We start from the raw sequence: 12,287 nt of genomic DNA, 5'->3' as shown, positions 1-12,287 counted from the left end.
AGCTGAAATTAATCTACAATTTGACAAACTCAACCCCCCGCCCCTAAAATAAGGGTTATTTTTCCTCCTCTCTGTCAAAACTGTCATCCCCGTTCCTCCCGTCGAGCCCTCTGTACACGTACAGTTTGTACAACAACAACTCCTATCAGCAGTGCAACCGAAAATATGCACAAAGTGGTTGCACACTCTAACATGATTAAATGATGTGTGGTCTGGCGTCACTCCCAGCACCTCTCCCATCCCTCGCTTTGCTCTGTATCTCCATGCTGCACGAAACACAAACACACACACACACACACACACACGGATTCCCTTTCCCTGAGCTGTGTTTTGAACACACACACACACACGGATTCCCTTTCCCTGAGCTGTGTTTTGAAAATAGAAGCTTCATATTAACAGTCAACAGTTAAGCTGACAGGTACAGTCTGACCATTCTCTCCATCATATAACCCCTCTGTGGATATCTGCACGGTTACACGTTACCGTGGCGAGTGCGTCACCGAGGTGGAGCGTCACAAATCAGCACACACACACACACACACACACACACACACGGAATGCACAATTACACATGTGGGAAGAATACGGGGGTGCGATGTCGAGCAAATTTTGTTATTTTGAGTGGTGGAAGAAGTATTCAGATAGTAAAACTAGCACTATACCACAGTGTAATAATACTGTGTGTGACAATGAGCTGCAAGTACATGTTGCATCATTTTTAAAAGGGTCACAAGCCGTTAACACACACCACAAAAGTTCATGCACTCCAAAAAGTTTATGGGCAGATGGAAAGTACTTCATCTTGTGCTCGGTTTATTAAGATTTTCGAGAAACTTTGACCTTCTTCACTTAGTTTTGGTTCCTTCACAGGCCCGGAAAGGTCGATTTAATCTAGAAAAATGCGACATATTTCATAAAATATTAAACAGTATTCTTTATCTGCAAAGTAGCTAGTAGCTACAGCTCTCAAACAAATGTAGCAGAGTTAGGAAACACAGTATTTTTGGTGGATTATGTGTTACAATGTACAATCTACTCACTTCCAGAGATATCACAGCATCACATTAACCTGTTAAGATGTTTCCGATCGCTCGCATGTGACATAAGGACATTATTAAAAAACCAAGCGCCGTTTGAAACTAAACCTCATGATTAAGCTACTCCAGCTGCCCAGTGACACACTTTCCGCACGGAGAGCGCGCCACGCTTTGCCCTGCGCTCTGCTCACTCTTTGAAAATAGCCATACCAGCAGGGGTGATTCATCCCAGGAGTTTATTCTCTCTAGCAAAGACAACACAAAAGGGACCTTGAGCAAAACCTACACAAACCTCCCACAGGTTCTGACCGCGTAGGAAGAGCAGTCGGTCGCCTTTCTTTTTTTTTTTCCCTCCCCACGTTAGAGTGCTTAAGAGGGCTGCACGCCGCAAGTGGAATTCCCAAGTCGAATCAATAACATTATGACATTATACACCATCTAACAGCCATGTTTACCAGCTACTTAAGCACACATTGTTGGTAAAAAAAGAAGGAGGCTCAGGCTGCAAACCATTGGGAGACATATGATGCTGGGTTTGTCTCTTAACTATTTGGGTGTACAATGTCACCGTGCGCTGTGTTGCAGGAATATTTCCAGACAAAAGATGCAGCGTACAGACAATATTACAGGAGGTGAGTGTGGCTGGCTGAGGCGCACAAGCTCTCATTCTCCTCGCAGGGCTGGCCAGCAGTACTGCTGGAGGTAATGAGGCCTCTTGTGTGTCCTCTCTGATCTGAGAGTTGAATTATTTCCCATGTGGCACGGCCATTTCCAAGCTTCCGCCTTTACTCTCACCTCGTCGGCTGGGTGGAAAGGCTAGAGCCAAAGAAAAAGAAAAAAAAAACTCCCACCCCGCACAGAGCCACACACAGACCTTAGACCAGCTTGCAGGTCAGACAAATTAAAAGGTTTGCTCTAGGTGTCAACGAGATACGTGAAATTTGATTTCAAAATAAAAGTATTTGTGTGTTTATCACTCACTAATCCGTGCCAGACGCAGCTTAATATCCTTTTACAGTTTTTTATTCTGCCTCAGTAAGTGCTGACGCTTCTCGCTGGTCAAATTCGGAGTTAATAAATGGTCTACTTCAGCGCCCAGACACACGTGCTGGGCTGCAGATCTCTGTTTCAATGTGTCTTTTGTTTGACGGCTGGTGTTTCAACATCCTCAACTTGTATAGAAGAAGGTCAGCCTGGTGGGGTCTGCCCCATGGTTATTCAGGAGCCCAACCTGGGGCCCCACAGAGGGGACGGGACAGAAAACCTCCTCCCCCTTCTCCTCCTGTCTGACACCAACGAAAAACCTATACTGGAAGTTTGAAGTTTTCAAGCAGAGCTCAATCAGCGTTTAATCACGCATCGCCATCCAGTGTTTTTGGAAAGGTGGCCCATGCAGAGATTTGTGCGAAGAGCAATCAGAGAGGACCAAGGTGCACGAGGCTTTCATCTGAAAGTTTTAAAAAACCAGCCGAGTCTCCCGGAGAAGTCAGTCCAGCAGCTATTAAACCACAACACAGAAATGTAAACAAAGCAGTAACCACGGAAGTTTCTACATGACCCCCATGAGCAGCCGGGTGTGCAGGACAAACCGGGATGCTGCAGCTCGAAGCAGACGAGCGAAGGAGAATGAACTTTTCAGCAGCAACAAAACAAAAACAGGAAGAGCTCTTCTGGACATTTCACAAGAAAAAAAGACAAGGAACATCTGCATGTGTGTTTGTTGTGCATGCTCGCTCGCTTGATACTCCCAAACTGGACCTTTCAGAAGCAAACAGACCAACAGAGCAGCACACACACACTCTCTCTAGTTCACCGACAATGGTTAGGAAGCAGATCGGGGAGTGGGGGGGCTTACTTTTTCCACTTGGCCATGCTTTTTGCTTCTCGGACAGATGTACAGCAAGTGGAAACCAGCCCAGTCCTATATGAGAGAGCCACCCTCCCCTTGTTCAAACTGGTTCCATATTCAGACAGCAGGAATTTGGGGAGTCAACTTGTTAAACCCCCTTTATTTAACAGCAGCAGCAGCAGGAGGAGGATGATAACTCCGAGGCTGTGACATAAATACATTGATATCTGACAGTATGCACACGTGCTGCTCTTACCAAAGTTCAGAAATAAAAAATAAATAAATAAAAAAACATTAAACGTGACATTTCAGTGGAGAAATCCGCGCATTGGCCACCACTGATGAGTTGATCCTGCAAGCCTGCACGGCGGCAGCAGCAGCAGCAGCACATTTACACACAAACCATGTGCTTTGTGCACATCATAATCCGAGAAAAAAAAGGGTACCAAATAAATATGTATAAATAAATAAATAAACATGAAGGAGAAGCTTTTGCGCACAGACGCGCACAGACACACGCAGCGCGGCGTGATTCATTCTGCAAGCAAAACGCACGCAAGCCTGCTACAAATGTAGCCCCTCCGACGCTTTGGAGATCAACGCGGCATCTGTTACCAACGAAATGCACAACCTGCTTTCAACAACAGCAGCACGCCGGTTCAAATCCCGAGACGGGCGCACGGGCACAGCCGCCTAGTGATAATAAACGCCAATAATCATAATCACAATAAAGCCGCGGCTGATTATTATTACAGACTCCCGACGTGTGCTCTCCCTCAGTGCCACTTCAAGTGGTCACTCTATTGTTGAGAAACAATCTGAGCCAAAAGTGGAAACAAAAAAAAAACCCCAAAAAAACCTTCAACCGAGACAACAAGAGAGGCTCGCAGCGACACGCCGGGGATAAGCAGCGTTTTTTTTTTTTAAGTTTGCAGTTTACTCACCGGGTTATTACGCGGAGAAAGTCCTCGGTAATTTTCGGGCTCTTGTTTTTAAATATCTTCCCCCCTCACGGCCACTGAGAATGGGCTCAACGTCAGTGGGTGAGTAACTGAATAGACTCGGAGAGAGCGCAGTAAGTTGAAGTGTCAAATTACATTGGCTATTCTATTACCAAAGGGACCCATGCTCGGTGGCTGCTGACAAAATGTGTCGCGGATTTTTTTTCTTTTTTGACGCCATCAGGAGCGGAGAGAGAGAGAGAGAGAGAGAGAGAGAGAGAGAGAGAGAGAGATAGAGAGAGAGAGGAACCGGAGCCGGAATGTCGCTCAGCTCAGCTCAGCATTCATCCGGTACACTGGATCTGCTGGAGCGACCCGCTCCGAGACTGGAACCAACCAACCAACCAACCAACCGAGCCGGGTCTGCTATGCTGTGTACACACAGTCTATGATACATAAATCTAGTACGTTATGGAGTACACGCATGGAAACTGAACATGCTGAGTGTTTCATTTGTTCTCTTTATTGATTCAATTACATGAAATGGTTATTTAGTTCAATTTTAAATGAATTATTTATCACGTGACAAAGTAATATAGGTATTTACCATTAGTAAGAGTAGTCAATAATAATAATAAACACAAATATTAGAAATATGAAAATATTGTAAAATGTATTACAACAATAACAATATAAACAATAAAATAATATTAATCCATAAAATAAAACAAATTACAAAAATACAAAATATACAATAATAATAAGAATCATAATAGATCAAATAATAAATGATAGAATTTGATAAAATAAAAATATATAAATATATATTGTTCATAAACTATAACAAAAAATATATACAAATAAAAGCAATATATAATGTCAATTAAAAATATTTAAAAAAATATTTTAAGTATATATTTATTTTAAAATATACAACAATAATAATCACAATAGATAAAATAAAATAAAAATAATTTAAATAAATATATAAATATCCAATAATATTAATAATAATAAATCCTTTAAATGAACTCTGTGATCACAGTCTGTTCGTTTATTTACAAAATAAACATCAACTATAAATTAAATAAAAGACATAATAACCTAAAAAACAACAACAAACACGCGCACACGCGCTCACACCGGCGCACTGACGCATAGACCCACGCGCTCCCTGTGCTCCCTGTCGTATCCCGTGATCCTCCTCGCAGTGGACGCCACCCTCCGTGTTTTGCAGGTCGCCGCTCTCTGATGGAAAGCTCTGAATAACAAAGACATGTTTGAGAGCAGCAGCGGCATCAGCAGCAGCAGCAGCAGCAGCAGCAGTCTGGGCTGAGCGCTGACGTCAAGGAGCCATGACTGTGCCAAGCAGCATCCAGACACACGCACACACACACACACACACACACACACACATAAACACACACATTGACCTGCTGCTGCCACTGTGGCCTGTTTGGAAGCACCCCATGTCAAAAGTTAGAAACACACCACATGGTGTGCTGTGACTGACTCTTCAAAGTTGGGCTGTGGTCACACTGGTTTCCTTCCCCTCTGTAAGTCACCATACATCCATGCGATACACACTGCTGGTGTGTTCGAGTCCCCCCCCCCCCCCCCCCCCCCCCTCTCGCTCTCTGCTTTCTGGCCTGTGTGTCTACCCCAGCTGTCTAAGTTAGGGGGAGGGATACAGGGCTGCAACAATAGGCGCCATTTGTCCTGCTAAAAGGTGACAGGAAGCATTGATTTCAGCCTTGTAAGCCATCCCTGAATTTGGCTAATGCGAACATTTCCCACTAACGCTGATTGGATTATTTATTTATTTACCCCCCCCTCGCTAATTGCAATTGTTGCATGAGGATGCAGGAACAAACTTTTGTTTCCACATCCAAATTTTATTTGCTGCTACTAAATTCAAAGTTGACAACATGCTTAAGGGAGCAATGTGTGGGATTTAGTGTCATCAAGCTTGCAACCCCCTCCACTCGCCTTCCTGTTTAAAATGTAAAGGAAAAACTATGATAGCCTGATCTAGAGTCAGTGTTTGGTCCCTTCTGGGCTACTGTAGAAACATGGCAGACAACCGTGGAAGAGGACCCTGTAGATATAAAAGGCTCATTCAAGTGATTAAACACTAATTAAAACATATTATATTCCATTTCTGCCGTGTTATGTCAATGGAGCCCCTTAAATCTGACACGCTGGACCTTTTAAAGATTGCATGTACAACTACAAAAGAGGTCAGTCAAGTAAATATGACCACAGGCTGGTTGGTTAAATTAGTTAAAACTGTTCTCTTTATAGGTGAAATCCTATTTGAGTGTGAGCCAGAGTGCTTTAGATCTATATTTTGTACCACACGGCTAATTTTAAATGCAGTTAGGCAGCTGTTTGGTGCTCTCACTGGTAGGAATTCCTCAATTGCCGCCTATTAAATAGCTTAAAATAGCCCTCATTCAACAATTTGTCTCAGGCCACTTAAGCTCGTCACACTCAGCTGGAAGGACTACGTATATTCTTGTGGTTCAGTATCGGCACATTTAAGGATTCGATGCATGTTTCACTTGATGATCACGTTTGCTGTCTTTCTCAGCAGAATAACTGACCGTCATGATCTAAAATCCTCCCTGTTGCGTTCCACCGGGATGTTTTTACAGGGATCGACCTGTCAGACCTGTGATCACAGCGTAGTGACACCTCCTCTCTCCAGATGACGTGTTGTTCGCCAGTGCAAGACAGACACACTGATCCAAATATAGATGGGAATTTTTTTCCTTATCACAACTGGGTCAAGGAGGCTCAGTCAGAATAAGTCTGATAGTAAAATGCTTTAAAAATTGTACTCTTGAGTGATGTTCAACACTGTAGCATCAGAAATCAGAAATCAGAAATACTTTATTAATCCCCAAAGGGAAATTGTTTTCGTTACATCAGCTCCCAAACGGTAAGTTAGATAGTAAGTGATAGCAAGAAAACAAAACTAACACTATACACCTAAACGATATCCTATTTTAACACTATATACACATGTGTAAATAACAGGTAAATAAAACCAGTAACAGTGAACTATGCAATATGTAAATCTAAAACCTTATAAAGAATTTAGTCTTTGAAAGTGTTCGCACATAGCACAGGCTCAAGTGCAAACTGAGTGTGACTTCATGTGGGTTCGATAGTCAGTGTAACAATGTTGTTTATTGTCTCGTTCATTCTGATTTTAGAGACCAAAAAAGTCGCTCTATAGACAGTAGAAGAGGATATTATAAATCAGTTTACATTGAAATTAACATTGAAACGGTAAAAAACTGACAGTTATGGTTGTCAGAATTTTACGGTAGTATGTATGGCATAACCTTTTTGATAAACTATATACTATACTATACTAAATGGCATATTATTTAGTCTTTTATTGTCATGGTTTGGCAGTTTTTCCACTGTAAAAACATTTTTTATAGTGTAGTGGCAAATCTACAGACATGACAATCAGAGGCAGTGAGACGTCATGTCAACTCCTCAGCTCTGTTCAGCATTTTAGTGTTTTTTCCAGTGAACTGTTTTCTCATCATTGTCATATCCAGCCACAGGAGGCAGCTAACTTTGTCAGCAAACAAGCTCCAGCTAAAACAAAGAGTCTACAACCGTGCTGCAGCAGCTCGGGAGGCTTAGGCACTAAACTCTAACAGGAGCACGCTAAACAGGTATAATGTTTATAATGTTCATCATCTTTGTTTAGCGTGTTGCAAAGCATTGGATGGTAGAAACATGATGATGGAGCTACAGGAAAAGTCAAAAGATCAGCAAAATGATTACACGTCCTCTGTTTTGAATGCATGAATCTGCAAAGTTGTCTGTCAGTTTTTAACTTGCAGCATTTAACTTCCTATTCCCACAATATCCACTTATGGCAATTTATGCATTATTAAGCAAGTCAAAGCACTTGTTAATGATAAGGTAAGATTATTGTTTTGCCTAAACCTGATCACACGCCAAATGCAGGACATGAAGTTTCATGAGACAGGGTTAGTGCTGGACTGATAACTCATCTAGAGTATCTTCTTAAATCATGCTCATGAAGGCATTGCAGTGAATAAACGGATCTTTCTGTCTGTCAGTGTCCATTGCTTGTTAGAGTTTATGAGAGGGATTTACCTGGTATAATAACACCCCATAAACACCCATATTGTGTCGTCCAGATGGCGGTCATGAAGACAAATGGACTGTTTCACCACGTCTAGTTTCATGTCAGATTTGATCCAACCCAAGTTTTAATAAAAATGAAAATCTAATACTCTCTTCACTTTTTTTTTTTTTCAGTTGAGATTTACGTGGATGTTGGACACATCCCCACACATCCTGCTGCTCCTCGTGTAAAAACAGCACAATGTGATCTTTCAAAGTGTAGGCAGGGACATGTCTGTGTTTTCATTTACAGTTCCCACCTGGTTTATGAATGAACAACCGCCAGGCTCCAGAGACCAGCCCACATCCTCCACAACCAACCAACCACTGGCTGTCTTCCAGTCCAAATGTGTTCACAGTGCACACTTTACTCTGCTGTGGACAGGGAGCTCATGCTGCTCGGCGGTGTGTCCGAAAATATGGAGAGAGAGACAGTGTTGGAGTCGTTCATTCCCGAGGGTCTACTTACTATGATGTTCAAGAGCTGTGCTGGCATATTTTGCTTCCACTTTCTTTCGCTGAAACATGAAAATGTGAGTTAAATTATCGCTGTAGACGACAGATTTTTGTGCTTTCATTCTTACTGTACCAAGCCCCTTCAGGTTCATGTGCGTCTATCCCCAAACAACTGTGTTATTGGGGTTCTGTTGTGTTTGACCCGGTGACAGCGCTGCAGACTGAGCAGTGGAGTCTGGTCAACAAATAGGATTGCAAAGGCTGGAGGGAATCAGGAGGGCAATGAGGAGGAGGAGGAAGACGAGGGCTCTGCAAACAGTGGAGACAACTATTGCGCTCCATTTGACAAAAAGACATGAGGGAAATGTGATAAACCCCATTGATTCTCATTATAGCAGGAGAGGCAGACAGAGAGAACAGACATACCTCGACAGGCTGTGGTGAAGCCTCCTGATGATTTCCAACCCCTCGTTTTTTGTTTTTTCTTCTTCCCTCAGACTTTTTGAGCAGCACCAGCAGAAAGCTGGCTGCCGGCACCCCATGCTGCTTTGCTTTTGGGGGGAGCGGAGAGCCAATCAATGTGTGCTCACAAAGGGGGGAAGAGCATTCAGAAAGCCAACTGTTCCCTCAGGCCATGGGCAATGAAGAAGTGGGAGAGACAGAGGGAGACAGTGCAGAGAGAGAGAGAGAAGAGAGGCGAGCGGGTTGACAACATGTTTCCTTTGCTACTATAAACTGAGAGGAATAACATGATCACTGCAGTGCTGACGTGCAGGAAATGTAATACAAACTCCACTGAAATCACATCACGAGAATATCGCCTGTTTAAAGAACATCACAACAAAGCCACTGCCAATGTTTGCGTCATTAAGAATTCATATCAGTTTATTATTTTGCGATTAATCGATTAGTCGATTCATTCTAGAGACTGGATGTGTAAAGGTGAAAAATACCTGTCACCAGTTTCGAGAGCCCAAGCTAACATTGGCAAATTGCTATCAAAAATAGTCCGTTAAAAATATTATAAAGCAGAAAAACTACAAGCTCAGAATACAGATTTATTCCATTTACGATGATATAAAACTGAGAAAAAAGCCGAATGGATACTCAACTCAACTTTATTTATAAAGCCCTTTAAAAACAGCTGCAGCTGACACAAAGTGCTGTACATAAAATAGAACATGAAATAAGACATATAAAACAAAGAACAATATAAAAACAATAATAAACAATAAAACAATGTTAAAATAATAGCAAAAACACAAACAGAGTCTCATGCTGGGATAGATAGACTAACCGATCATTAAAAAAATATATATATAATATTGTGTAAATATTGAATTTTAAATATTGTGTGTTCCTGTAGATCACCATAGATACAAAAAAAGTATTTATTTTTAGAAATATAAACTAAGAAAACAGATTAATGTTTTGGATTTGTCTCCAGCTAATTTGACATTTAACGAGTGTTAAATGTTAAGAGTTTTCAGCAAGTCCTCGAAATAAAACAACAAAATATGTAGTTTGTAGATGCCCTCTAGAACGACACATACACACAACAACAGAAGCTAATGTGCTGACACAGTAAGCAGGACGACATCATTTCCATCATTGTGGCTCCAAAACCAACTGAATGTTTAAATCAGTTTCATGATGTGACAGCACTGTGGTCAGGTTTGGCCATAAAACAAAGTGGTTAGGGGAAGATGATGGTGAGGGTTATAAAAACATCACGGTTTAAAGTGATTACTAAATGATCATTGTAAAAATAAATAAACTGTGGTTTCCTGATAAACCCAGATGACATCATCACACTTCACAATTACACTTTTTTTTCAGCATTTTCCTTAAACGATGTTTAATACAATATCATTTTCTGCTGATAGACTGAAGAAATCATTTAAACTCTTCCAATAAAATATAAGATATAATATAGTATAAAATGAAGGCTGCTTTTTTTAAGATGTTGTCTGAGGCTGTTTCCGGTTCCTGTAGATCACTATAGATTAAAAAAAACATACCATATTTACCATTAAAGACATTACAGACAAAATATTCTTGAGCAAATCTTAATTTAACCTGTTAAAAAACATACACAGTAAACGTCTTTATTCTTCTTTCCACGACTGATCAATTATCCTTTTCAAACCTAATGATCACTGAGTAATATTTTCTTGATTTATGGGTTATTAGTTCTTTGTTTTCTATATGGCACAGTGCTGTGCTGTTTAACCATACAGTATGTGTGTTGTCATGCACTGGGAATTATGTATAATTTGCGTCAAACAATCCCTGCGTGACAGATTGAGCTCACAGTGGGTGTTCCACTTAATAAAATCACTTGTGTGTAACAACTCCCACCTTGACATCTCTCTGTTCCCTCTCAGAGGAAAAAGGGTTTAGGTATATTGCAGTGCTGCGAAGACTTTTTTTGTTTTCGTTTTATGTATTACCTGACAGGAGGTTAACTAGCTATTTCCAGGCCCATTATTCTCCTGTAACTCCAGGGCAGAGTGAAAAGTCAATTATAGTCATTGCATACTGTGTTTGTCAGAATCCCGGGCCTGTGATCTCTGCCGAATCATTTTCTGCTAAATGTGAGCGTTTAATTATTGGCAAGACATTATACGGTTTAATGAGATACCACAGTAAATTGCATTGCAGTTTCATATGCACTCATAAAAAAAAAGGCAGTCCCTTAACAATATCACAGCTAGTCTGTCCGGCGCTGTGACATTTAAGTAAGATGCTCTCCTTATCGTAGAGGATGGGTTCCAGCTCCTCAGATGGGAAATGTCACATGTTTTTTAAGGTCAGGCTGAATCTCTTCAGTTATTTTTTCATCAAAGGAGCTTAGCTGAGTGTGATTCCCTCACATGATAATTCACTTCGACGACAGGTATCAACATACACGATCTAAGAAGGCGTAGATCTACTGTGATTCTAAAGTTAAAAAATCACCCCCCCGATGCTCATGCTCTGTTATACATCATCAGGCTTGCCAGGATTGATTTTCTTACAGTTTCTCTGTGTATCTGTTAGTGATTTCTTACTTTTCGCAGAATAACTCTCCCCAAACCCCTGTAGAGCAAGTGTGAACTTGTGAACTTGCCGCGGCTCTTGCTTGTAGTTAACAAAGCCTTTACATGTCTTGTTGCTTTACTGCGTCACGGTGTACTGAGATCTCTCCGAGATATCCGTTGTTGTTGTTGCTGTTGCTGGTGCAAATTGCATAAAGAAGCTCTTTCTCTAAGAAGCTTCGGTTTTCTTCTGATGTTTTAGATCACGGAAACACTTTGTGCAATCAGACTCTGCTGTAGCAGCCGGATGCTGGCATCAGAGTTTGGCTGGCTATCCACAGGAACACTTGACATACATTCTGGCAAACAACAAAACGGGACTAGAAACTGAAGATGCAAGAGCTCTGTCCTGGATAAAGAAGAGATTATTTTTCCTCATTTGCTGCTGAGTGTTGCCTGAATGTCTGTTTTTAATACTAATAAGAAAAATAATGTCAGAAACGCATCAGTAATACATTTTCACAGATATGATATGACACTGTAGGTGCGACGATGTACAGAGCAGAGGTTTTTCACCTTGTAGCAGCATGTTCATCTCAGACTGGGAAAGTTTATCTACCTCTACTCCAGTAATGCTACAGTAATGTGATTACTTTTTTAGCAAGTGGAAGCTTTGACGTTTAGCAATTACATCACAGTTATTAATCCCAGTAATCATCTTCTACTTTAGTTATTTTGAGGGTTGTCTTGTTTGCTGTTGAACTGGGAGAATAAACTGGTCCAGGATGTGTTACCTTTGTAC

General features: G+C 41.2%; 1 protein-coding gene and 1 long non-coding RNA gene across 2 annotated transcripts in view; one reads left to right on the top strand and one right to left on the bottom strand.

The window, feature by feature from the left end:
- The window catches only part of LOC104929798 (zinc finger MIZ domain-containing protein 1), a 111,454-nt gene extending 107,386 nt beyond the window's left edge, over positions 1–4,068 (bottom strand). Inside the window, exon 1 of the mRNA XM_010744452.3 lies at positions 3,834–4,068. The gene's annotated coding sequence lies outside the window, so the exon portion shown is untranslated. The remainder of the gene's footprint in view (positions 1–3,833) is intronic.
- Positions 3,826–9,542, top strand: LOC113747915 (uncharacterized). Its single transcript, XR_003463989.1, has 3 exons — positions 3,826–3,932; positions 4,075–4,294; positions 8,263–9,542. It is a non-coding gene; the product is annotated as an uncharacterized LOC113747915 (long non-coding RNA).
- Positions 9,543–12,287: the final 2,745 nt, after the last annotated feature.

The sequence above is a fragment of the Larimichthys crocea genome, chromosome XVI (assembly GCF_000972845.2).
Source record: "Larimichthys crocea isolate SSNF chromosome XVI, L_crocea_2.0, whole genome shotgun sequence".
Taxonomy (NCBI): domain Eukaryota; kingdom Metazoa; phylum Chordata; class Actinopteri; family Sciaenidae; genus Larimichthys; species Larimichthys crocea.
This window is presented reverse-complemented; position numbering and strand designations above follow the sequence as displayed.